At 39.3% G+C, this 27,943-nt stretch overlaps 1 long non-coding RNA gene across 1 annotated transcript in view; it reads left to right on the top strand.

Annotated features, from left to right (window-relative positions):
• Positions 1–10,003: 10,003 nt before the first annotated feature.
• LOC148757602 (uncharacterized) overlaps positions 10,004–27,943 on the top strand; it is a 149,347-nt gene continuing 131,407 nt past the window's right edge. The window contains exon 1 of the long non-coding RNA XR_016022234.1: positions 10,004–10,157. This is a non-coding gene — a long non-coding RNA (uncharacterized LOC148757602). The remainder of the gene's footprint in view (positions 10,158–27,943) is intronic.

The following is a 27,943-nucleotide window of genomic DNA, read 5'->3' as shown; positions in this document are numbered from 1 at the left end:
CCCTAACAGTAATGACTGTAGAAAGTACTAGGATAATTATAAACCTGTCTGTATTGTGCTGTGCTTGGATAAGCATAGGTTTGGTGTCAGATCTAACTTAACCCCATGGTTTCATTCTCATAGCTCTGTGACATTGGACAATGTATAACACTTTACCTCTGTGAAATGTGGATAATAATTTCCCTATCCAGGTTTGTATTAAGGGTTAGAGATAATGTATCTAAAGCATCTAGCATACTACCTGACACATAAATATTCAATATTCTGCAGCAGCAGTGGCAGTAGTAACTGTTGTTATTACAGTCTGTGCTCCAAGAAATTTCCATCATAAAAAGAGTGAATGAGTTCCTTTAGAAGGAAAACAGAGCAGTGCACCCTCCAAAGGGGCCTGAGGCAAGAGTGGCAATGAAGCAGAGACAGTAGATGGACGTAGTTCTGGTTTCTGACTAGGTAAGTGAGGTCTAGCAGATGTTACTGATGAAATGTGCAGACAGAGACTTGTTTTTCAGGTCATTTTGGTTTTCTATTTTACAGGATACTCAGAGAACACATTTTCACTCAGGCACCTTGTTTCATGCAAACACACCATTAAACTCATTCAAAAGTTGATATTCTCCACCAGCATCACTGGCTTCCGCCAGGAGAGGTTAGGAATCAAGTTTCCATGTTGGTTTTATCAGAGAAGGAAACTAGTGAGCAATTCCTTAAATCCATTGTCTAGGTTCATCATTGAATGGGCTCTAAGTTTTTAAAGATAAGTTGTTGAATTGCTCTAAGTATCAATTTCCTTATCTGTAAAGTGGTGCCAATAATGAAATGTGATATAAAGGGATACTGCATGCCATTTCCCTCTATCCTCACATTAAATGCCTAGCATAGGGTCTTTTTAAGTGAGGTGTTTCAGCTTCCACTCTGGCCCCTGCTGGGAAGATCTCATCTGTGACCAGTTAAAACTAAGATGGTGCAGTTGAAACTAAGACGGTGTTACCATCTTATTCATCTTGTTTCCATTTTCACTATGTTCTGTATCATAGTCACCATGTAAGATCAAATCCTATCTCCTCTCCTTAATACTAAATAATAGGCCAGTACATTGAAATCACTGTCTTAGGTATTGTTAATAATATACCCCTGACCTCATTAAGAAGGGATTAAATGGTTTCATTCAAATAAAAATCACATTTCCTCCTCCTCCTCTTCCTCTTCCTCCTCCTCTTCTCCTTCCCTTTCTCCTTCTCCATCATCGTCGTTGTCGTCGTTGTCATCATCATCATCATCATCATCATCATCATCACAGGTCAAGTGCTTCCTATATGGCCATTGTTAAGTTCTGAATGTTTGTGTCCCCCCAAAAACTCATGTTGGAATCCACATCCCCAAATTGGTGGTATTTGGAGGTGAGGCCTTTGGGAGGTTATGAAGGTGGAGCCATCACGTTTGGGATCTGTGCTTTTATAAAAGAGGTCTCACAGAGTCCCTAGCCCCTTCCATCATGTGAGGGCACAGTCAGAAGTCAGCAGTGTGCCACTCAGAAGAGGATCTATAACAGAACCTGACCATGACAGCACCCTGATGTCACACTTCCACCCTCCAAAACTTCGAGAAGTAAGTTTCTGTTGTTTATAAGGCACCCAGTCTAGAGTATTTTGTTATACCAGTAGGAGCCCAAGTAGACGGAGACAAGCCGTCATTGAGCTAGTCTATATACGTTATCTTATTTAATCCCTAAAACAACTTTATACAGTGTTACTAGTACCTCCATTTTATAGATGAGGAAGCTGAGGCTTATTTTGGCGAATAATTTGCCCTATGTTTTAGAGCTAATATATGAGAGGCTGGAGTGTGAGCCACATTTTCTGGTTGTAATGTTTATTTCCAATTCTTTGTGCATAATTTTCATCTAAGATTGTGTGATTACAGCTAAGTGACTTAAAACCATTCGGATATTTTTATATCATGTAACTTGGCCATTGGGTAGCCATTACATTCAGTGACAGTGATGAAGCTATCTGTTCATTTTTCTTCCATAAAATATCTTTCTAAGAAAAATCCCTATTATTAGAATCAGTAATGTATCAACTGTAAACACATCTTCTTGTAAGTGTCTGTAGATATGTTCCTGAATTGTTTTAATTTATCGTAGGAGTGGAGGAGTATTATGCACATCAGTCTTATAAATAAGGTGACATGAATAACAGCTGCATTTAGTGCCAAAGCAATTACTACTCTCTTCTGAAGTAATCATTCATTTTTTTTAGCGGGAACTGGAAATTTGCGTCGGGCATTACCTCCTTACATAATTTGGGTGAGGCTCCTTTGCTCAATTGCCTAGATGTTTAATACTTGAAAATAATTAGTTTTTCTTTGAGAATTGTCAAGATCTACTGACACTTTTTATTTTTGCCTGGGGTAAGGAGCAAGAGTGTGTTTATGATAATAGTGATTGTAGTACTATTTTGCTGTCAGCATTGTAAAGTTGCTGCAGTGAATCACAAGTGTCTCGTGCTGTGCTCAGCTCATTCATGTACTGATTTTTTCTACAATTTGGAGAAAACCTACTATGTGCGGGGCCTTGTGCTGCATCCTGGGTACACAATGGTGGGTACAATAGGATCAAACCTCAACACTGAGCTCAAGAATCTTTTTTGTCTAGGGTAGGATGCAGACAAATAAAGAAAGGAAAAAAACAACTTTCCAAATTGCTGTAAGTCCTATAAAAAATAGAGAGCTATGAAGGAGAATACGTTAATGATTAGGCACTATGAGGACTTAATTTTAAGCAGGACTCTGAAATAGTCGAGTCATCCAGGCCAGTAAAGGGCAAAGGTGTGTTCTAGGAAATGGGGAGAGAATGTGTGATTCTTTGCAGCTGGAAACATGATGTTTTTGAGGAACAGAAAGGAGGCCAGTATAGTTTGGATGTAGTTAGCAAAGATGAGTAATCGCTCGTGGTGAGGTCACAGAAGTCAATGGAAAACACGGAGATTTCACAAAGTGAAGGAACTTTCTCCCGACCACCTAGCTAATTAGTGACAATGTGAACCCAGGTTTCTGTGACTGCAAATCCCAGCTTATTTTTCACAGAGTCCCTAGAATTGAAACGTTCAATAAAATGGTGATAGTTATACTAGTAATAATAATAGCCTTATGATTTAGTGCTTATTGTGTATCAAGAATTCTTATAATAACTTTTCACTCACTAAAGAACTTCATCCTCACATGAACCCTGTGAGATATTTTAATCTTTTCATGAAACTTAGTGTTATCCCCATCGTACAAAGGTATGTGGCTTAAATAGCTTGTGCAACGGCTGAAAGATAGACTTGCATTTGAGCCCAGGGTCTGCGGGTTCAAATATGACAGAAAACGGGATATTTGACATTTAATGAAAAATTAAAACTTTTTTTATGATGAAGCTACTTACAATTTACCAAAAAGTTTTAAGAACAGAGATTTGAAATTGATACCTGCTTTTTTAATGCAAGACTCAATTCAAGCTGAACTTGTGCCAATAATGTTTTTACAACAAAAGGATCCAGTCCAGCCTCACGCATTGTATTTAGATGTCACGTCTATTTAGTCTCCTTCAACCTACAAATTCCCCCTTCTTTGCTTAACTTTAGTGACTTTGTTGCTTTTGGAGATTACAGGCCGGTTGTTTTCTAGAATCTCTCTCAATTTGGGTTTATCTGGTATTTCCTCGTGATTCAATTCAGGTTATACAATGTTTTAGGGAGGAATCGGACAGAAATACTGCGGTGTTCTTGTCATTGACTATTATCAGGTGATACACCATTTCAAGTTGTCCCATTTTGAAGACAGTAATGTTGGTTCTTTGGTTAAATTGGTGTCTGTGAGACTTCTCCACACTGTTTGAGCTCCACTGCCCCGCGATGAGATTCTGCTGCCATTCATTGCACTTCTGCACTGATCCCACCTCGACCCCCTGAGCTCTGATTTCCTGTGCCTGGCCACCTCGGCCACGCCACCCCACCCTCCTCCCATGCTTGTGCCCGCCCACCTCCATCCATGCGGCTGTCTCACTCACGCTCTTAACCTCCTAAGCAGATTTTATTCAGTCCCCCACCCAATGGCTGGGGGACAGAATTATAAAGGAAGAATGAAGGAAGGAAGGAAGGAAGGAAGGAAGGAAGGAAGGAAGGAAGGAAGGAAGGAAGGAAGGAAGGAAGGCATAATGATAATTTTTAATAGAAGAGACATAGAGAAATCAATTGCTTTCATTTGAGAAAAATACTCCAAGTGATGCTAGCTGAAATAATGTTGAACATGTTGTTCTTTTTCATTACACACCATGGAAATGATTGCTCGTGCCCAAAACATCCACAACTAAAACAAACAAAAAAAAGCGTTGCTCCCCTGAATTGGTTTCTTTCAACAAAATACAATTAGGATATGCTCCACATACAAAGAATACTCATTATTAGCAAAAGGGCCAACTCTATGTAATGGCTTTTACGGTGCTACTTGTTCTGCCTCTTCTTATCTGCTGTTCAGTTGTGTAATCACTGCTCTCAGGATTTTAGGTCTTTTCCTAGTGGGGATAGGTTTTCATTAATCATTATTTATCCAAGTTTGTTTTTTCTCTTTTCAGGACAATATAAATATGAGACTGGACAATGCAATTGTGTTTTTCCTTACTTATGTACTATGGTGCTATTAACATTTGCCTTGACTCTCCCTGTCCATAAAGACAATGACATAGTAGTTAGGAGAACCAGTTGGGGGTTCAGTCCAAGATCAAGTACTTACAACTTGACTTTGACCAAGTGACTTCCTTATTTAAGCTTCAGGCTATCTCTAAAATGAGCATCATTTTGTGGAGCCATATTGTTGTGAGGACTAAATGAGATAACTTAGGTAAAGTGCTCAGGTGGTTCATAGACTATAAGGCATGGATTAAATTTATCAAATGCTTCTCCTACCTGATAGCTACTCTCCTTTATACTCAATAGTACTTTGTTAATTTCTCTCTCATAACCAGAGTTGTGTTCTATTTGTGAATCCTCCCCACTGGGCTGGGTACTTGTCAAGGGCTGGAATCATTTCTCATTGCTATATCTCAGCCCTTAGCAAAGTTACTTATAAAAGGTGCTTGATGTGTATGTGGATTGAAGAGTGGTGGAATCGTGGAATGGTTAGATGAATGGATAAAAGGATGAAAGAATAAATGCGTGAAAGGATAAGTGGACAAAAGCATAAACAGTTATCCTAAGGTAGAGGTGAGGGACTCCATATTTATTGAACATCTAACATGTGCCAAACAATTAATTGGCTATTTTACATATGTTATTAATACTCATCCAGTTATTATGTTATAGAAGAGAAAAACAAAGCTTAAGAAAGTAAAAAACAAAAGAAAATCTGCAGTAGTACCCCCTCTTATCTGAGGGGGATCCGTTTCAGGACCCCAGGGGATGCCTGAAACCACAGATAGTATCAAATCCTATATATACGCTATGTTTTTCACATGTATATGTAAAGTCTAATTTATAAATTTGGCATAGTAAAAGATTAAAAACAGTAACTAATAACAAATAGAACAGTTATAACAATGTACTGTAATAAAAGTTATGTGAATATGGTCTCTCTCTCCGATAATGCATCTGATAAGTGAAACAGCTACTAATTGGCTAACAGCGGATGGTGTATACAGCGTGGGTACATTGGACAAAGGGGTGATTTATACCCTGAGCAGGATGGAGCGGGATGGGATGAGATTTCATCACATTACTCAGAATGGTGCACGATTTAAAACTTACGAATTGTTTATTTCTGGAGTTTTCCATTTAACATTTTCAGACTATGATTGATCATGCGTGACTGAAACCGTGGAAAGTGAAACCTCATATAAGGAGGGAGACTGCTTTTGACTTTACCAACAGAGCTCTACAAGTGTTCTTTCTGCTTTGATATGACATAAATGGACTCTGTCTATTCAACTTAAGATTGAAATATTTGCTGTCCACTCAGAAGATTGGATTGTGCAATTATTAAGAAAACGGAGCATAGTCTAGATTGTTAAGGTAGAAAAATTGCACAATCAATTGAAGAAAATGAAAGGTTTTGTGAACATTTCCAAATATAAAGAAGCCTGTGGTCTTTCTTCTCTAGTGGAGATGATTATTTTTTTTCTATTTCTGTATTCAGTGCAATAATGTCAAAGATGAAAAATTAAACCTATACAATATCTTTGAAGGATAACTCTGAGGGATTCTATGGGCAAAGAATTTATAGATTGACACAAATCACTACATCATTTATAATTTCTTGGTAAAAGTTCATGCTTGTGAGTATGATGTAACCTAAAACATGAAGAAAATGAGCTTACAATAAAAGAGTGGTTAAAGGAATCCTAAAAGGAAAATCACATATATATAGCAAATATTTGTGGAATATGACTGCATTCTAGAATCTAGAATCCACACCTAGTATATAGGTCTAGTTATTTGGGAGGGAAAGTCAATGATATATGTTGCCTGCCCTCCACTGTCTCCTAGTCTATAGAGGTGAAAATTCCAGGTAAATACATACATAATTTCAGAGATGTGATACATTTTTGTGAAGCTATGGGAAAGAGCTGGAGGACTGAGGATATGGCTCCTAATAGGCTGAAGGAGTTAACATTGGTTCTCTGAAATAAGTGACATTTTAATTCCCTTATGGAAAAATGAATGGAAATCTGCCAGACGGATAAGGTGAGACATATTCTGAAAGAGGAAACCACAATAAGATGCCCAAATAAACACTCAGGACTTCAAATGGTCCCTTATGACTCTAATGGTTCCATATGGCTCTGAAGCTCAAGTACGAAGGTTCATTTGGGAGAGTGAGAGTTAAGGCTGGAAAGTTGAAGTAGGCTGGGATCAGACCATGAACCATAAAGGGGAATGCACAAGAGCACGTCTTCGTCCCTATTTGCTATCATTCAGAGCCCCTTTAAAATTATATATATATATATGGGTGTATACATATATATATGTATATATATGTTTATATGAATATAAATTGTGTATATATGCATAATTTAGAGGTAATTTCCCAAATATATACACACATATATGTATAGACATACATAATCTGTCTATACATATATTTGAAGAGTTTTCAAGTACAAGTTCCAAGCTACAATTTTATCAATTAGTGCATGCATGCAAAAGAGTGGGCTTGATAATGGTTTCCACCTTCCCTTTTACATTTGTTGTTTTCTCTCACAGTAATAGTCACATTTTGGTTTCTCCTGACTGATCTCATTTTTTAAAAATTTATTTTGTTTTGTACAGAACTCTAAACTTGAATGAATGATAAAAAGAATTTCTTGTACCCTCACTTATTATTTTGAGTCCTGAAGAAGAATGCCCTTAATAGGATTAGTAAAATCATGACATCCCAGTGAATGGACTGATAAGGAGATAGCTCAGTTTTCTCTATTGTCACCTCCGTGTCATGCTATCCTCCTTGAAATTACTTGTGTTCTGATGCTTAATGAGTCCCCAGGAGAAGACCATCCTAAGGAGTTGGAGGTACCATTTAGCTTTTGTGCCATTTAGCTTTTTAGAGGTGTGCTATCTGCGTCCTTTTTGGCCCATAATTCTCCAGCCTACACCATCATCCCTAGAAATGGGACACCTGCTATGCTCTGTCAGTGACTTCAAAAATACCTATTGACATCTGAATTTTGTCAGAGCCACAATAAACAAATACAGAAAAAAACTTTGTATAGCAAAAGATAGGAATTGTTCCCATCCCGTTATTTATTATTGGATGAGAATAAGCATATCAAAGAACGCTTTACTCACCAAAATGCCAGCTCAATTGCAATTATCATTCCTCTTTTCTATTAAACCGTATTTTGTGCCCCTCCTATTCTGCATTTGAAAGATATTTTTAATTTTCCAGCAGGTTATTAGGTTTTCAAAAATCTGATAACGCAGTTTTTTTATTGTTTTTGTTTTTGTTTTTAAATCAAAGCGCTCCTTCAAGAAAGCCTCTCCCTTGTCTTTCCTTTGAAGGTAATCATTTGCTGGAAACAGTCAGCTAAGAACAAAAGAATCCCAGTGGCATGACTACAGCTTAGAGAATTTGCTCGGAAAAGTTACCAAAATGCAGATCTTTGGGAGACAGTAACTCAATCCTCTGACACACTGTCTCAGTGGCCCCAACACACAGGGTCAGCAGATTATGCCGACTCATAAATGACCAAGTTAATCTCAATCCCTTTAAAAGTCATTATGCCCGTGGAATTCAAGAGTAGGTGGTTAGTTTACTGTCACCCCTGAGAAGTTCTGTTTCTCTGGTAGTAACTGATAAAGAAGGGGATTTCTCAAAGTCAATCACTCAAAATAAAGAACTTAAATCCATTTTAACATACCTCTGGGAAGCAGATCTGCATTAACCTAGCCTATGACTTCTCTGGAAATAATAAGGTTTAAGAGAGTACACAGCCACTGGTGATTTCTGTAAGTGATACAATGAGGGGACAGAGACAATGAGGCAAGCGTAAAATGGGACCTGGGATTAAGGGATCTTCCACTCAGCCATGTGTGGACTGCTGAAAATTAACGTGGTATTGTTTAGCGAGCAGCTGTCTACTTATTGTAATTTGCAAAATGTTTTTTTTTCTCCTCTCCTCCTTCTCTGAAGGCATATTAAAAAATGGCTTCATTTCGGAGGGATGACAAAATTAATCCTATTTCAAGTTCCATTTGAAGAAAATGGCACTTAAAGCTTGTTTTGCATTTATCAAATGAGCCAGTGAGTTCAACATTTACCAAGTACCTATGAACGGAAGACATGTGTTAGATACCAGGGTCATAAAGATGAATTGAGAGCAAGCTCTTCCATCAGTGTGTGTAATATCTGGTGGAAGTTACACCCAGAAAAGACCTTTGCAGTTTTCCATTTCTTCACATTGATGAGTAAAGGCAAGCAAATGGTGCGAGGGGAGGACGTAAGTGGGCCTAATGGTTTGCCTTAAAGTTGAAGAGCAATGTCATGGGGACAGAAGTAAGACAAAACCAGCAGAGGTAGGCTGATTCTCAGGCAGGGTCCTGGGGCGAGCATGGGTCTTTGGCGATTTTGATTTAATGTTGTATCCAGAGGCAATGCATAGAAACATCTATGGCTCCATAGAAACGTCTCATTGTATTGTAATTACATAATAATACATATTAAATAGAATTTGATTACATGCGCAGGAGCAAAGGTATTGTGTTTTCATCTTTCAGCATCTAGCAGTGTGTGGTATCTGCCCAAAGTAAATACTTGAATAAATGAATCAAAAAATGACAGAAATGTAGTCATGCCTAAAGAAAGCTTTTTGAGAACAGTATTAGTGGGACAATATCTAAGTTCAAAAAAACCACCAATCCAGGCCTATTATTGTGATACAAGATAGCAGTTCAGAAGCTAGGCCAATAATATACACATCAGGAAATGGGGTCTAAGGTGGGAAAGAAGAAATCTTCTGGGATATTGTCTATAATACTTATAGGAGTGCTTAGAAATAATTCATAGGAGGTAGTGAATTTTGATGGTGCAGGGCCAGTTGGTAAGTGTAACAGTATAGGAGTTGTTCAGATGAGGTGCGAATGAATGAATGAATGAATGAATGAATGAATAATAAATAGATAGACAGATTGATAGATAAATAACCATCACCCCTTTTCATCCTTGTTATGCCAAGGCATGCTAGAATGACCATTGCTTTAACTTTCCATGAGTCCTTCTGTACATTGTTTTGCTGATAACAACCTTCCAACCATAAGGACTGCATTGTACCCCAAATAGAAATGCCATGAAGTTTATTTTGATAAATTGAACTCATTCCATAACTGGGAGGTCTACCATGGATGGAGCACATATCAGACCATTACCTGGCTTCTCGTTTTCTGGGTACTTTCTACTTGCCAGATTGTCAGAAGCTGACCGGGTATTGCAGTCTCATCTCGATCCATTGCATTTTATTTTTTCTGCAGCCAAAGAACTTGGCATCCAAACAAAAGCACCATCGCTTGATAATGGATATGCTTGTATCATCCAAGCCACCCATTCAGCAGCAGGATATTCATCAGTCTCTCTGATTGAAGAAAAAAAACATGCTTTAGAAGAAGTTCCTCTCATTTCCATGGATTATCAAGGTAGGGGTTTTTCCCATCTGACATCTGTTTTGCTTCTAATTTTCTCAGTTTGGGTGAACAAATTATAACAGAAATAAGGAGAATTTAAAGATAGCATTCTGAGACATCAGGGCAGTAAACTGGATTATAAACTCCATATCTGCCACTTTTTAGATGACTTAGGTTAATCAGTCAACCTCTCTTGGCTTCAGTTGCTTCATCTGTAAAATTTTCACATCATTCACCCATTTAAGAAGTATATACTGAGAATGCAATATGTGCCAATCTAGGTCCTAGGAATACAATGGTGAAAAAAATCCATTATTATTAATGACTCATAAAGCTTGATATGCATCAAATATGCCTGAACAGTTCTCATAATATAAACACATATAATAGGAACTTTAACTTATTCAGAAAGATGCCTATGACAAAATGACACTTGAACTGAGATCTAAAATTCAAAGCTAAGTTGACTAGGTGAAGAGGAATAGAAAACAGGTTTCATGTCAAGGAAAACAATTTGCAAAGGCCCTGTGGTTGGAAAGGCTGCAAAAGTTTGCAAAAAAGCCGGTGTGAATTGTCCACAGACAGCAGGGAGACAATGCAGTTATATCAGTGCTTCTCAGTCTTTCATGTGCATGTAAAATAGCTGGGGATTTCCTTTTAAATGCAAGTTGGTTTGAAGTGGAGTCTGAGATTCTGCTCTTCCAAGGAGATTTCCTGAGTGATGTCAGTGTTTCTGAGCTACAGACCACACTTTGAATGCTAAAGTGCTAGATGGAGTTTGGTTTCTGCCACTATGACCATAAAAGGGGGTTCTTATTATTGATTTTAATATTATCTAAGAAAGAGCAGGGCTGGTCCATCAGACACATCAAAACAACAACTTTGTCATTCTCTTACTTCTCTCCTTCTTCTCCTCTCACTCTTTCCCAGTTTGTACCTCCAGTCTCTTTCTAAAACAAATGAAGGCAGAGAAGCATTTTGCCCGACTACAGATAGCCTTTTTCTTCCGTGAGAGAATGTGACATGATTGGCTGGTTAGAGTCTCATGCCAATAGTATGAACCAAACTTTGTTTGGGTTATTGGCCATCTTAGGTCATAAGCCTGTCCTGGCAGGTGCAACCTGATTTACCTGAATATATAGTTTTCAACATATCAGCACTGGAAGGGAAATAATTGTGACCTTATTAATTACCTCAATACGTGTCTCCCAATTAATCTATACAATACTGATCAAAACAATAGATTCTATTTAAAATCATAGTTCAACATATTGGCTTCTAGTCAAGCAGGTGGAATACATAAATGCTGTGCTTGCGTCCTCTCATGACCACATCAAAATTGCAACTGAACTGCAGAACAACCGTCATTGAGAATAGCTTGAAGTCTTGCTGAACAGAAGTCCTATAACTAAGGATGTACAGAAGAAGCCACTTCAAGACTGGTAGGAGAGACAGAGATGTGGAATGGGGTTTCAGTGTGAGGAAGAGAGATCTCCACAACTCTGGCTGTAAAAACCAGAGGAGACTGTAGCAGAGTAAGACAGAGAGTGACTGGAGTCCCATGTGTTCCTCTTAAAGGGAAAACATCAGTTGAAAAGGAAGATGCCAATGTAAGATATCACGGTCACTCTGACATGGTTATTACAAGAACAAAATACGATAAAAAGATGCAAACTTGAGTTATACTTATGTAACCCTGGGTATATCATTGGTTCATTTACAATACATATTAAGTACATACCATGATATGCCCTTGTTTTCCAGAAGCTTACATCAACTGGATAGGATCATAAAAGTTACCAATAATTCCTATAAAAATAGAACATTGAAGGATAGGCTAGGCAGAATTACAATAAAGGATGTCATTGTGAGCTGGAGAACCAAAACTTACCTATGTGAGACAGAGAGATTGTCACAGAAGTAGAATCATTTCAGGCATTTTAGCTGAGGCATGAAAAATTAGTGGGAGATTTTCAGGCAGCAGGGAATTTAAGACAGAGCCAAGAGCCCTTTACAATTTTCCCATATGCTCTCAGAGACTTTAATAGGTCAAATGGGCAAGTGGATACAGTATGTTAGTATGTTTGTTTGTATGAGTGTGGGCAGGGTTAGGGGTAAATTAAGAAAGGAGATTAGCCTGGTTAGGTAATAGGAAGGTATCACAAATAGAATTTCTTTGCACTTCAGTTGTTCCACCTGTGCCATCAGCATGCTAATGTGTATATCGTTTCTCATTTAATGGTCAGACCGACCTCAGAAATTGTAAATGTCTGTGTGTCTTCATGCATGGGTTTGTGTCTGTATATATTGGATCCACAAGTATGGTTTATGTTCCTGTGTATTGGGGTATGAGTTGGTGTGCGTGAGCTGTGTGTATTCACATAGATATGTATCTGTGTGCACGCACAGGTACCTGTCAAGTGTGAAATTGTGTCTGTACTGATCTGTGTTTGTATGTCTGTATGTGTCGGTGTCATGTGTGCACCTGTCTATGTGTGTGTGTCTGTTAATCCACACGTTTTTGTGGGTATATATATGTGTGTGCTTCTGTGCCCCGGTGTGTCTTATGTATGTGAGTTTGTTTGTGTGTCTGTGTGTGTAGACTATGTGTTGGTATGTCTGTATACATGCGCCATTAAACATAGTTCTTACTTTTTAAATAAATGAAAATGTTGCTTCCAGAAAAAGTAAGCTACTTAGAACCTAATGTTCCGGAAAATTTTGTATTAAAAGACACCTGCTTATACCAAATTTGTTTTGTCAACATTTAGTCACACGTATTAAAAAAATGAGAAGTACTTGGAAAGTAGACAAACCAAAAAGTGTAAGAATTGTTCATATGCATCTTAGCTTTCACAATGAGTCAAAGTGGAAACAATGATGAAGCGTCAGTTCACAATTTTCATAAGTTAAGTTCTGTTTGGTAAAGAGGACTCATTTCTCATAGAAATGTGCTGACACATGACACATTCTGAAAACTTCTAGTGCAATCAGTCCGCTTACCTGGTGTTAATTCACTTTATATCGTTTTTTAAATATGGTATTGATTAAATTAGCATTTGGATTAATTAATCGCCTTTCAACTTCAGAGGGAGTGAAGCAGCAGTCTCTTAATACAGAATGATAACTGAAACACCAAAATGTTTGAAAATCACTTTCCGAAATACTTTATATTTGCACATGTAGCTTTATACATTCACAGTATATATGTAGACTAATTTATATTATACAAATGTATCAACATATAGATATTTAGGTGTTAATAGATACATGCACAGACACACACATAATATAAATTAAATTAATGTAAATGATCTCAGAAAGCATTTTTGAATACTTGAAACATGCCAAGTACAGAATAGTAAGATTAAAAGCCATGGATCCTGACCTTAAGGAAGTCAGTTTCAAGTAGGAACAGGCTGGCTACATAATTTGCAAGTCCTGGTGAAAAATGAAAATATGGGGTTCTTTGTTCAGGAAACAGGAAAAATGATATCAAAGGTATACACAAAGGTTTCTCTTGTTTTCCATGCTCTCTCCTTCTCAACTTTTTTTTTTTTTTTTTTAATTTGCTAGCAAATTCCTTTCTAAGTAACGAAAAACTGAAATCTCTTAAATTATTATCATGAATTTTCCCATTTATCTTTACATGGTGCAATGACAGTTTTAAATGCAAACATCAGAACATGTCAGCCTTCTGCAGCATCACTGAAATTACACAATCTTATTATATGGCTTGTCCCTCGAGGGTGACTTGAGCTTGTGAGAAAAGACAAATGTAAACCAGACACCAAAAAATTGGAAGGGGGAAGGGAGTGTCTCTTTACACAGGAGACAGCTCTCTGAAGCAGGAGGGAACTCACTGTCATGGTGTGCTGTGTAACAACAGGTCCCCTTCTGGCAGCTGCTATACCTATTCCCAGTGCCCTAGTCAGGGAGGGGTCTGGGAAGTTGATTAAGCATCTCCCCTTTCTTAGGAGTCTGTCACCCCAAACCATGGCAGATGGGAAAACTCCCAAAGATCTTAAACCTGTGTGCCAGGAAATACTAGGAATGGAGAGAGGCGACAGAGGCTCACCCCCGCCAAAAGACAGCTTTCCTCTGGCCAACCACCTGCCACGTACTCTGAGGTGCTGTCAGCTGTGTGGGATGGCTGCCACCATGTCCCTCCTCAATAGGCTGTGCACCTACCTCTCCCCACACCTGCAGGAAGTGGGAGGAGGGAGCAGTGGTAGGGCAGGGATGGGGAGGGGACGCTGGACTGGGCTGGTATCCCAGGGGGTGAGGGAGTGAACCGCTGAGAATCTTTCCTGGGAGACTGTGGGAGGCAGAACCATCGGAACCGAGGCTCCAAGCCCCAGGCACGTGCTCCATGGACCCTTTTTATAAAGAACAGATTCAAAGGGAAAAAATTAAATACTTGAAGATGGCAATTGCAGGGCATTATTCTTCCATCGTAAACCCTTGTGGAAATGGTGAGGGGTAACTGGTCACGCACTCATGAAGCCAACCCTGAGTTGGTAAGATGGACCCATAGTTTAATGGAGTAGAAATATGTCTTTAGTACAGAGGACGGTGGTATAAACGTGTGAGTCTGGTGGAGAGAAGGAGAAGGGACAGTTACTAGAGGAGTGAAGATCTAAGCTAAATTTTGAATCTGAATCTGAATTCTCTGAGCCAATAAAGGTTGGGAAATAGTGCTGGGAAATGGTGCTTTCCAGGGCGAGGAAAGCCCATGTCCATATTCTCAGGAGTGGAGAAGGTTATGGCATATTTGAAAAGCTGCAAATGATGGTATTGGAGCAACATGTCCTTGCATGCATGCTCACAGGTGCTTGTAGGGTAAAAATGGATGCAGGAGGCATAGTAACAGTTGGGGGATTGGGTTACATGGTGATAGAACTTGTGTTCCTCCATAAGGAATCTAGGCTCTGTAGGTACTTGTAATGAATTAAGACTTATGTATACTCAAGCTCCAAAGTGAGATCTTCAATTGCCAAACAGCAGAAGATAACAGGATAAATTATACTTTACAATATTAAAATGTCAGAAATTCTTCATTGATATGCAGCAACATCAAAGCCTTCAAAGGTTTTAAGTTAAACTGAGGGAAAAGAGCACACATGATATTACAGCAGTTCCCCCTTATCTGTCATTTCGCTTTTCAGTTTCAGTTACCCACAAGTCAACCATGGTCCAGAATTATTAAATAGAAAATTCCAGAAATAAATAATTCTTAAGTTTTAAATTGCGTGCCAGTCCGAATAGCGCGATAAGATCTTGCAACATCTGGCTCCGTCCTGACTGGAGCATTTTCATCCCTTGTCCAGCATCTTCACATCGTAGACGCTCCCTGCTCCCTGCCCATCATCAGTCACTTAGTAGCCGTCTCGGTCATCAGATCAATGTTGCAGTATCTCAGTACTGTGCTCCAGTCACCCTCATTTTACTTAATAATGGCCTCAAAGTTCAAGAGTGGTGATGCTGGCAATTCGGACGTGCCAAAGAGAAGGTGTAAAGTGCTTCATTTCAGCAAAAGTGTGAAAGTTCTGGACTTAATAAGGAAAGAAAAAAAAATTGTATGCTGAGGGTTGCTAAGATCTATGGTAAGAACAAATCTTCTATCCATGAAATTGTGAAGAAGAAAAAATAAATTCATGCTACTTTTGCTGTCGCAGCTCAATCTGCAAAAGTTAGGGCCACAGTGAGTGATAAGTGCTTGTTTAAGATGGAAAAGGCATTAAATTTGTGGGTGGAACACACAAACAGAAAACGTGTTCAATTGATGCCAACGTGTTGCCCAGAAAGCATGGAGGCTCTAAGAAGGTTTTAGCAAGGGATGCCTGCAAGGAGTGACACCAAACCATTTACTGCAAGTGAGGGATGGTTATACCGATGCAGGAACAGGTTCAGTGTTTTATCACCTCACATCATCACAAGAAGAAGGGTGGGTACAGCACAATAAGATATTTTGAGAGAGAGAGGAGCCATATTCACATAATTTTTATGTATATTATGTATATATAGCATATTGTTATAGTATGTGCTATTTTATTATTATTGTTGTCAATCTCTTACTGTGTCTAATTTATAAATTAAACTTTACCATACGTATGCATGTATAGAAAAAACATACTATATATAGGGTTCGGGACTGTTTGTGATTTCATGTATCCACTGGGGGTCTTGTAGCATATACCCAGCAGGTAAGGGAGGACGATTGTAAACTATTTTCTTTTTAAAATCTCCCTGATTTCCCTCCACTGGGTGTGTCGTTCATGTTATTAGATAACTATAGTTAAATTGAACTTGGCGATGAGTATTGTAGTGGGGGTGCCAAAAAAATGTATACACATGACTTGTATTCATCTTTTGTTATCGGTATATATTAAGTATTGCAATTTTAATACAGTTTTTTCCCTTTCTTAAAATGTGTATACATTTTTTTGGCACCCTCTGTGTAAGAGAACAGGGACCGTGTTTTCTTATTCCCTCTGGTACGTACAGGCTATTGATTTTGGCTTATGGGCAGCTCTTAATATTTGTTGTATTAAAATGAAATCAATTAAGGGATTAGTTATGATAATTAACTATGCCTTTAAAAATCATGTAGTGGAAGAATAGTCTTGAATTTCTTTTTTCAAAACCGACTTTTAAAATGTTTTTTTTTTATTTTTTTATTTTCCTTACGGGATAGGCTCACTTACAGATTCACAACCTCTGAGTCATAGACCCTTTATCAAGTGGAGGAATGGCGGGCGTAGGTCATTCAGAGGTGGGTGTAGAATTATAAAAGGAACTCAGTAGCCCATAAGCTTGTTAACACTTCTCTGTTAGTGAGTCCTCAATTTTAACTAATATTACGTGGGGGTTCATGGAATTTGAGCATATTAGAATGGTCTCCTTATTCCCAACAGAACGAGGAATGCATGCATGTCCTTTTAGAAATCAAAACATAGTTTACAAATTTTTGGTGGGTGGTTTCTTTTTTTTTTTTTTAAAGCACATGCCTGTGTGTTGTGGGGGGAGATAGTAGAGAGGGAGAGGGAGAAATGCATTTGTCCTAGAAAAGTAAGCGTGTTACTATGGACGACAGAATTTGGCTGCTTTTGTCATCATTCTTATTTTTCATTTTTTAAACCTTAACAGTAACATTTTTAATAAAGTATTTTGAGTACTTATTCTATATAAGCACAACACAAGGTGATGGACATACATTCACTTACATCTTCAAAACAGTCCTGCCAAGAAATTATAAAATCTCTATTTAAATGAAGAAATTGAGGCTGTCAGGGATTAAGACACTTTCTCAGAGTCCTGGAGTTCTTGATAGTCGGAACCCAGGATTCAAACCCAAGTCCTGCTGGTTGCAAAATTGTACTCTTTTCTCCATATGCATTTCTCAAAATGCAGTCCATGGATCAGCTGTGAGGCAGACTCACCTATGGGGGTAGATTCCTGGGTAGGAATGGATTTGCACGTATTTAGGGAGTATTGTTCATGGGACATTTCTTCCTGGGTTCCAGCTTCATAACTATCGAATCTCTGAGAGTGGGATCCAAGAATCTGCATTTGAACAACCAGCATTTGAGAACTAGTACACCGCATCATACTGTTGTGGAAGGAAAATTGTAATTGGTGGAATTTTAAATTTACATATAAAATCAAAACTGGGTCGGCAAGATATGGTAAAACAGGATCTGACGATTGCTACAGCAAGAAGTCACCTCCTTGTATTTACTTAGACAACTCTCAGGTCCATACTGCTGAGTAGCCCCTATCTGTGAACGTTTCCAAGGACATCGGGTGGATAGATTTGGGCGCCAAATTTTATCACTGGGCAACGTTTGCTGTGGCTGTGAGTTAGGTATTGGAGCTGCTGCATGTATAGTAAGTTTTGCCTGCGACGTCAAAGGTCTATTTCCAGACCTAAAAGCTGATTGAGGTTTGCTTAGCCTTTGTTTATTTTGGGAAGTAGTTTAATCTAATTTGTATATATTGTAAGAAAATGTCGGTTTTAGCTTCAGTCCAATTATTAATCACAGCCCTCCGATGGAAACCCCAGAGCTGAACTTGAGCAAACTTCATGCATTCCATTTTGTAATGTAATAACCAAGTTTAAATCCGACTGCACCAGGAAATGACCAAGAATGTAAGGGCAATTTAAGCCTAATGATCATATTTGCTGCTGCTGATGGAGATTATAATACCCGTTCCCTAAAATGACTCTAGCCAGGGAAAGCAAAGCAATTGCTTCTGAGCTTCTAAATTTAAAGGAAGGAAGGGAGGAAGGGGGGAAAGAAGGAAGGAAGGAAGGAAGGAAGGAGGGAGGGGAGGGAGGGGAGAGAGAGAGAGAGAGAGAGAGAGAGAGAGAGAGAGAGAGAGAGAGAGAGAGAATGGAAGAAAGGAAGGAAGGAAGGAAGAGAGAGAGAGAGAGAGAGAGAGAGAGAGAGAGAGAGAGAGAGAGAGAGAAAGAAAGAAAGAAAGAAAGAAAGAAAGAAAGAAAGAAAGAAAGAAAGAAAGAAAGAAGGAAAGGAATGCTTTTATTCAGGAGATGTTCTATAAGTTTCCCATAGGCAAAACATTTCGTTTTCAAAACATTTCATAGTGGTGCTTCTATCTTCTCTGACCCAGACCAAAATCAAGAAAGACAAAGTTTATAGCTCATCACCTGTATCATATGTATTCTGCAAATTTAATAAATCCTTCTTATTGCTACTGTTTTGGCTATTGGTTTGCTGTAAGAGGCAGCATAAGTTCAGGGGTTAAGAACAGGTATAATGCAAACTGACTGGTATGAGTCAGGCCCCTGCTTCTTTATATTGTGTAAATGAACTTGACCTTCTCACTCTGTCTTTTACTCCATTACCTAAAGAGAGAGATAAGAGTGCCCACCTCATAGAGACATTTTTTTCATATTAAACAAGGTAACATATGTAAAACGGTAGCCCAGAAGTTGCCACACATTATATTCTCGTGTTATTATTATTAATAAACCATTATAGATTTTAGAGCATAGGACTGATGGAGACATTTCTAAGAATGATTGATTTAGAGATCTAGCTTGGAGGGAGCTGGTCAAGGAGATTGGAGTGGAGGTCTTGATGGTATCATAGCTTAACAAGTGGAGAGTCTGAGAGTGGTGGCCGTGGAGCTCCTTAGAAGGAAGAAGAAAATAGATCTTACATTGATTAGCTGATTTCTAGGCACAAGCACTGTGATCGGTGCTACACATTTATTTATTAATTCATGCATGAGGGTTTAAAACTTTGAGAATTAACCAGAAACAGCAGCTAGGAAAATGGGATGCAGACTTTTTATTTTGTGGAAGGTCCTTGGTTGTAGTAGAAATAGCAATCTCCAAGTCCCTAACATTGACTTGCCCTAAAAGCTTGAGGATGTCATTTCACCTCCATGGACCTCCACTTTCTCATCTGTAAACTGTGGATAATGCTGCCTGCTATATTCCAGGATGGGGGCTACAATGCGGAGACAATGAGCAGACTATTTGCATAGCATTCGAATTTATAAAGTAATTTTTCAGACATTATACTCCAATAATTTAATTAATTAATTAATTGATTAATTTCTGAGTTCTCTCGTAAAACAGGTATTTCCATCTGCTCACTAATCGATGGAATCACCACACTTCATCTGTAGTAATACACAAGCTCATTTTTTTGAATGTCTTTTTTTATTAAAACGTTCTCATTTTGCTTTGCAGAGTCGCTCTTCTACTCTGTCAGATGAGCTATTGTTACCTAGTAAGACACATCAAAATGTTCTCTGTCAGGGGAACCTGTCTCACTCCCTCCACTTAATTGCTCACATGTGGTCATTCCCTCTTCTGTAGTCACATAGCAATTTCCATGTACCTCTTAGTGCTCACATCAAATTACCTTATAATTGTCTGCATGCCCGTCTACATCTCCAGACAGAAAGCTTCTTATAATAAAGACTTACTCATTTTTGTATTCATTGCACCTGGCATCCATCTGGCAAAGAGATGGTACTTAATACACGCTCACTAAAGGTAATGACATTCACCCCATTAATATTAATACTATTAATATTAGCGAGGCATTCCTATTTCAGTTTTGGACACATTACCATTAGGGAGAAGATCAGAAATAAAGCAGAAATTTCCATTATGCTTCATATGAATCATGAAGAAAGAACACTAACATACCCACAATATACCAAGATCAATGGTGCAGTTTTAATGTAATGCAATATGTAGTATTTCATAGCATAGACATTGTGAGTCTTCCCTTCTTCAAAATGGATTCTCGATATCTCTGGGTCTGAACTGTTGCAAAGGTCAATGGCTTCCTCCTGCATTCAGTGCCTCCCTCTTCCCCAAATACACACACAGTCACATCCTGAATTTAAACACTTCCCAATCTAGACTCTCCCTTTTTTTCTCAGCAGCTGTTCATTATGTCATTAGCTACAACAGTCCCAGTAGAGCTTTGATCTCACCATTCTTTCATTCCATCTACTTTACATTGTCCCACATTATACCCAGGATCAAGCTGTGGTCACATTGTGGGCATGTTGGCACCAAGTAGTGATGCAGTCAGTTGATCCAACACACTCTGGTAAGGTTGATGAGCACTGGGAAATACGCGTATGTTGAAACCCCTTGACCAACAGTACTTGGATCTCCTTATGGTTCCATCTTTGTCTATAGCTAAGTGGACATGAAATCAATATGCACTCTTGGAAAGCTGGCCCCTGTGAGATGCATTCTAAATAATGCAGCATATCGTAACAATCGGATGGTGCATAATTCTCTTCATCTAAAACAAAATTGATTTTTGTCTTCTAACTATTATCCCTGCTCTGCAGAGGGATCTATTTTCATTTAAAGTTTCAAACTTTCCTGCCATGCACCATAAACAAACACTAAAAGATTCCGTAATATTCTCAAGATTGCCCACACTCAGCAGCAAAGAAGTGCCACTAAGACTGTTAAAAGCTAAAAAGTAATAAAGCATCCAAAGCGCCATTGCTAATGCTCTGAAAAAGCCCCTCTCTTCCCGCAGCTCAGCAGGATGCACCTCTGCTCACACTTTCAGGCCATAGTCCATAGAGAGTCTGACCCCATTTTCCATGTCACATAGGGAGAGAAGGAATAGACTCAAGATGGTATAAAGAACTGATTGCCCTGTATCTTGTTTCTGCCAACTCAGTGTCTGCTACACAATGAAAGAAAAAAAAGAAAAAGGGAAAAAAACAAAACAAAACAATGACTACAGTCTAAGCAAGTGCTTCTTATTAACATGCATGTGAATCTCTTGGTGATCTTGATAAGTTTCTGCTTCAGTAGATCTGAGTGAGGCCTGACATTCTGCATTTCTAGCAAGCTTCCTGGTGACACTGATGCTGCTGGTCTGAGGACCATGTTGTGAGTAGTGTGTTTGGCAGAATTCTAAGGATGTCCCCCCTCCAGTCAAGATTCTTGCACCCTGGTCATTCCATCAAACACCAGTCTAAGTACCACTGGGAAGGGAGTTTGCCATTGTAATTAAAACTCCAAGTCAGTTGACCTTAGATATGAAGGTTATTCAGTTGAGCCTGATCAAATCTCATGAAGTCTCTCAATTGCAGACCAAGGAGGCAAAGACTTCCGAACCCTAAGAGGGGTTTGATGTGCTGTTGCTGCTTTGAATATGGAGGGGGCATGTGAGAAGGATTCTGTCGTGCTGGAAGAAATGAGAGTGGCCCCCAGTTGACAGCCAGCAAGGAAATAGTGTTCTCCAACTTAACTTATACCTTCAAACAAATGCCGTCCACCAACAATCAGAATGAGCTTGGAAGGGAGTTCATGTTCAGAGCCTCCAGAATACAGCTTGGCTGACACTCTGATTTCTGCCTCAGAGACTCAGTAGGAAACCCAGTTCGGCCATGCTGTGCCCAGACTCCAGACCCACAGGGATTGTGAGATAATAAGTGGACGTTTAAGCTACTAAATTGGTGGTAATTTTTACACAGCAGCAGGAAATTAATACAAGTAGGAAAGTTCTAAACAATTAAATACAACCTACTAAAATCTTTTTTTAAAATTTATTAGGGTGACAATGGTTAGTAAAGTTACATAGGTTTCAGGTGTACAATTCTGTAATATATCATCTATATAGCACATTGTGGGTTCACTACCCAGAGTCAGTTCTCCTTCCATCACCATATATCTGTCCCCCTTTACCCTCTCCTACCACGCCCCTCCCCGTTACCTTTGGTAACCACTAAACAATTGTCTGTGTCTATGAGTTTTTCTTTCTTTATTTGTTTGTCTTTTTCCTTTGTTGCTTTCAGCTTTATATCCCACATATGAGTGAAGTCATATGGTTCTCGACTTTTTCTGCCTTATTTCGCTTAGCATAATAATCTCAAGATCCATCCATGTTGTTGCAAATGGCACTATTTCATCTTTTCTTATGGCAGAGTAGTATTCCATTGTGTATATGTACCACATCTTCGTTATCCAATCATCTATGGAAGGGCACTTTGGTGGTTTCCATGTGTCGGCCTCCGTAAATAAACCTGCAGTGGACATTGGAGTACATATAGATATCTTTACAGATAAATGTTTTCAGATTTTTTGGGTAGATACCCAGGAGAGGGATTGCTGGGTCATGTGGTAATTCTGTTCTTAATTTTTTGAGGAACCTCCACACTGCCTTTCACAGCGGCTGCACCAGTCTGCATTCCCACCAACAGTGTACACTCAAATCTTTCCATTCATGTGTGGGTAAGATAGTTTTGCTCATTGTTCCCCAAAATCTAAAGATAGTCTTTTTCATTCAGAGTAAAGAATTTCCAGTTATCAGTACACAGGTAGTAGTCGCATCATAAGTCTTTCTCATCATTGCTTTGATTTTGAAGAAATCTTGAAATCTCTCTGGGCCTCAGTATTCTCAAATTAAAAAAAAAGACTGCTAGAGGTTGGTTACGAGTAACATACAAAATAAGTGAAGAAGTCTTGTGAAATGTGAAAATGCTAGACAAATATGCAGAATCAGATAAAGCCCACATTTAAATTATGCCCATTGAACTTTTCTCTGGTCATAAAAAAGTTCTTGAGATGTTAAAATACTGTAACTCATTGTTCAAAAATCTCATCATTCCAAGTGAGAATAGACGAAAGTGAACATAAATACTTAAAAAATACCTTGTTGTCATCCACTCTTTTTATTGCAGATAGTAATTTAACAGCAATGTCTGAAATACAAATATATATCATGTCTTCTTTTAGAGCTGTAAAATAAAAGCTGTATTTTGTTGGATTAATTGGAGAAACTAGTCTATTCTAACTTTCTCCTTTGCTGTCATGTGCACTTAGGTGGACTGTAAATTATTCAGGTATTATTTGTAAACAAGACAGTTCTTAGATGAACAGAATGGAGATTACTGAGAGATAGGATATGGGTGAATTGTGCGTTAGAAAAGAGCAATGCAGAAATGTGCTTAGGGTTAACAGAAGAGTTATCTAACATTTAATATCTTTGCCGTGCATGGTGCCAAATCACTATTTTATGGCAATCTTCCCTCTGCTTTTAGTGTGTTAACTTTCTGCAGTGAGCAGATGCAGCCACACGCATTCTGTGTGGCAGAAGGCAGATGCCAGCCCCCGAAATGGGTTGTCTGGTTCCAAGGGCAACATCTGGATCCCGGGCTTGGCTGTGTTCCTGTCTGTGCTTGTGGCTATACAATGCCCCCTGGAGACGTTTTATGATTAGTCTGTGACAGAGTTGGCATGAGTGTCCTGTATCCCTGGCAACCATTTTCCCTTTGATTCTTATACATCTGCTCAGTAATATACAGTATTTGGGCAACTGCTCCCCACCTCGTTTCCAATCACAAAGCAGATGACAGAAGACTGTTGTTGAAGAGTGCATCATTTTCCCTGGCATCCAAAGCGATTGTTTTTCAGTGCATTCGCAACTGCATCAAACTGCAGCGTGAGCCCTCTCTGCACGGCCAGTAGATTTAAGACCGAGCATTAGACTCTAGCGGATAGTCAGCGGCACTTCTTGAACTGGTGACGATATTTCAGAAGTCAGGAGGGAGCCAGGTGGTTAGAGCAGCCTGCCTTGGCTTTTTTCTTGGTTGAGAAAAACCCAGCGGATGAAGGTGTGTTCTTCATTTTTAGTGGCTCTCTCTCTCTTTTTTTTATTGCCAGGTTCTTAAGGCAGTAAGAACTCAGACTTACAATTGAAAAGAGCATTAGGCTATGCCTTTATTAACTCCCTCCCAGAAAAAAGCTATTATTAATCAGGTGGTGTCCCTCAGGCTGTTCTTTTGTCTCCAGAGAAACAGGGATGTAATTCAGGTTTTTGGCAACATGGAATCAGTCATTAGCCATTTCCTGGGTGATACAGGAGAAGGGATTGGATTGGGAAAGGTGAGTCCTTCTTCCTAGCCCATCCTTGCACAAATCCATAAATAAGGGTTTTGAATGATGTGCAGAAGGAAAGAGTTAAAATTTCACAAGAATCTACTATCATCAGTAATTTACAGGAAGTAATTCAAATAATGACAGTGACCATTTAGGAGAGGAGTGTGTATTCCCATTTTATAGATGAGGAGATTGAGGCTCCGAGGAGTTTAACAATTGGAGAGTGAAGTCAGGAAGAGCATTTAGCACTTTTATGGCAATGACTTGTGTAATGGCAGCAGTACAAGCTCTATAAAGCAGGGACAATTCATCGAACACTGTGGTCATGGAGGGAATTACCAAGGAAGATAGTCTTCAAGAATTAGCTTAACACCACTCCTTTTTCCGGAAGGGTTGGCATTCTCAGGATGAGATTATAGATGCTTCCAGAGGAGATATCTCAAGCTAGGGCCACGAGGCGAGAATCACAGGTCACAATATGCATAGGAGTTGCTAAAACAATTTCACTTACCTCTACTAATTTATAGAAACACATCTTAAATACTTCCACATCCCATTGGAAACCTCCAGAAATTATCGCCCTATCATTTCCACACACTCCCCACCAAAAAAAAAAGGAAGAGGAAAGAAAATGTAACAGTTAGTGGCTAAACCGATCATTAGGAAGCTAAAAATAAAAAGATACTACATTTAGGAATAATACCAGTTTGAGAACAAGTCTGCTGCCTGTGAAAGTCCATAGGTCTTTGTTTTATCAGAGCTTGAGTTCGTAACTGCTAACGTTCTGCCAAGTGGGAACTTTTGGGTGCCATGGACTCTTATATTATAGCACTGAACACAGGATGTGGCCCAATAAATCAGTGTTTTTCTACCTCTTAAATAAATACCTCGTCATTTTTTCTTTTTTTCTGAATATCATCAATGTTCTGTCCTGCTTGCTTTTCTGTTGCAAATATTATAGAAAGGATAACTATATGGGCTTTTAGAAATTAGACATTGTGATTAGACACTAACTATAATCAAACTACATCTTGACTAGATACAGATTAACCCTCCCCCGCTCGAAAATTAATTGCCATAAACAAATATAATTTCAAATTCTGGAGAGTGCCTTCTGTAGCTACAGAAAGGTCCAGAAGCTAGCTAACACTGCAAGTTCTTGCTCCTCTTTTCACTGTGTGATCTTCAGTTACTCAGCCATATGGACTGAGTCACTTTCGATTTCATCATTTCTAAAATGAGTGTTAATAACAGCACCTACTTCATCAGAGAGTTGTGAGATTAAATGAAATAATTTATGAAGAATGACCAGAAAGAGCCCGACTAACAGGAAGAGAGTAATAATAAGCCTTGCGACTGGGAGGTTTACAGGAAAGCTGACTCTGAGGCAGAGATGAGCATGATGGAAGACTGTTGGGAAGTGATCTGGGGATCTGCCCCCAGGAAAGAAGGTCAGGGAACTGGATTGGGCAGGGCAGGAAGCTGGACTGGAAAGCAGTCAGGAGATGGTCTCTCCTCATCTATAAAATGGGAATACACGCTCCTCTCCTAAGAGCGCAGAGCTTGAGGGTGCGTCTGCATTGTCCTGAATTGGGGTGAGTTTCTGTCTTTCGGGTGAGGCAGCTCTCTCACAGAAAGCAATTCCTAGAGAGGGCTGCTCCGAGCGGTCTGATAGTAAGGCCCTCAGTGATGCAGGTGGGTCTGGGAGGCGCGGTCGGGTGTTACCAAAGCATTCGATAATGATTGTGTCTTCTTATTGCTTTTATGATTTTTTTGCTTCTTTTGATCATCTTGAGCTATTTTCTTTCATCTTTTAGTTGCACACACACACACACACACACACACACTGACATTGCCCAGGGCAATAGTACAAATGGAGGGCCATGTACCATATGTCTAAATATGTAAAAGACGTAAAACAGGGTATCAGACAACTAAATGCATATGTGTGCTGTATCTTATGAAAGCTATACCTTTAAATGATCTAGAAGGCTAAGCAGGAATGTAGACATTTCATACCCCTCAGAAATCTGCACAGTGGTGTGGGGAAAGCCAGTCTCCAGGCTGCAGGCCATGCCTGCTCACTTCCCCATCCCAGCTCTGGCTTCCTTCTACATGATAAGGAGCTCATGTGAATGGGTGTGAAGTTCCAGCCTGCATTTCCAAGCTCTTTCCATAACTCCCACTAACAGCTGCACCTTCGCTGTCCTTCAGGTTAAGGGGTGCACGTACTGTGGATGTAATCCATCCTCAGAAAGGCACACTTGGGCTGCAGGCAAACAGGGGATCTCCGGCAACCCGGGGACCTTTCGGGAAAGGGATTCCCGGGGCCCGCATGCCTGGAGCAAGATCTAGAAGGTGTACATTCAGTGGGCGTGTCCCCTTGGCCCAGGACACACCTTACTCTGTTGAGAGAGGCATAGCTGGAGGAGGACCAGAGTGGAGTCCTCTAAACTCAGACCAAAGGACTTAAGGCCCTGGTTAGCACAGGACTGAGGGCTTCCCCAGATTTAGGAAATTCAATGATAAAAACCAGGCCCAAACTGGAGCGTGTCAGTCACTGTCATAGGGCCCAAGGCAGGTCCGTCTTACCCACCCTAAGGGCAGGACTGTGCTTACACATCCCTATTCCTTCTGCCCCAGAAATGTGGACATGCTGGCCCTTCTCTGAAAGGCTCGAGCCTCCTTCCACTCTCTCCAGATATCTAGTTAACTCTCACCCTTCAGATCTCAGCTCAGTCTCTTCCTTAGGGAAGACTTGTCAGATCTCTTTCACAGGCAATGTGAGTTCATCTGATGCTCCTATAGCAACATGTGCCACCCCATCGTAGCCCTGGCAAATGTACACGCATGTTTATACAATTAGGAAGTGCGTGAAGCTGAATACAAAAGCAATGGCCTAAGTCCGGAGCCCAGGCTCACAGCTTAGTACACCCTACGACTGCCCTTAATGAAGAATGAGGGGTGGCATGCAGGAATCCTGGGGAAGGCTGGTGGATATCTGTAGCACACAACTTTTCACATATCGTATTAAGTAATTCTACCCTGAAAATGATCACTTAAAACAAATTAATAGAGGACAATTTATATCAAATCCCAATGCTTATAGATATAGATAAGCCCTGTAAACACAATGATGTATTCTTTCCATCACCTTTCTGTGATATATTAACATACATTTAAAATAAAATATCTAAGTTGTACTATAATTCTCTACTTATATACTCCCATTGCATTAAATATGCTTTGAAATCATTATTTTATTATCTCTGTAATACTTTATCATTACATCACCAGAATTTATTTTAACCATCCCCTTTTGTAATCAGTTTGTTTTTATACTTATTGTTGCTACAACCAATGTTACAATGAATAACCATATACATCATTAGAAATA

This window comes from Rhinolophus sinicus, chromosome 8 (assembly GCF_057876585.1).
Source record: "Rhinolophus sinicus isolate RSI-liver-muscle chromosome 8, RSI-T2T, whole genome shotgun sequence".
NCBI lineage: Eukaryota > Metazoa > Chordata > Mammalia > Chiroptera > Rhinolophidae > Rhinolophus > Rhinolophus sinicus.
This window is presented reverse-complemented; position numbering and strand designations above follow the sequence as displayed.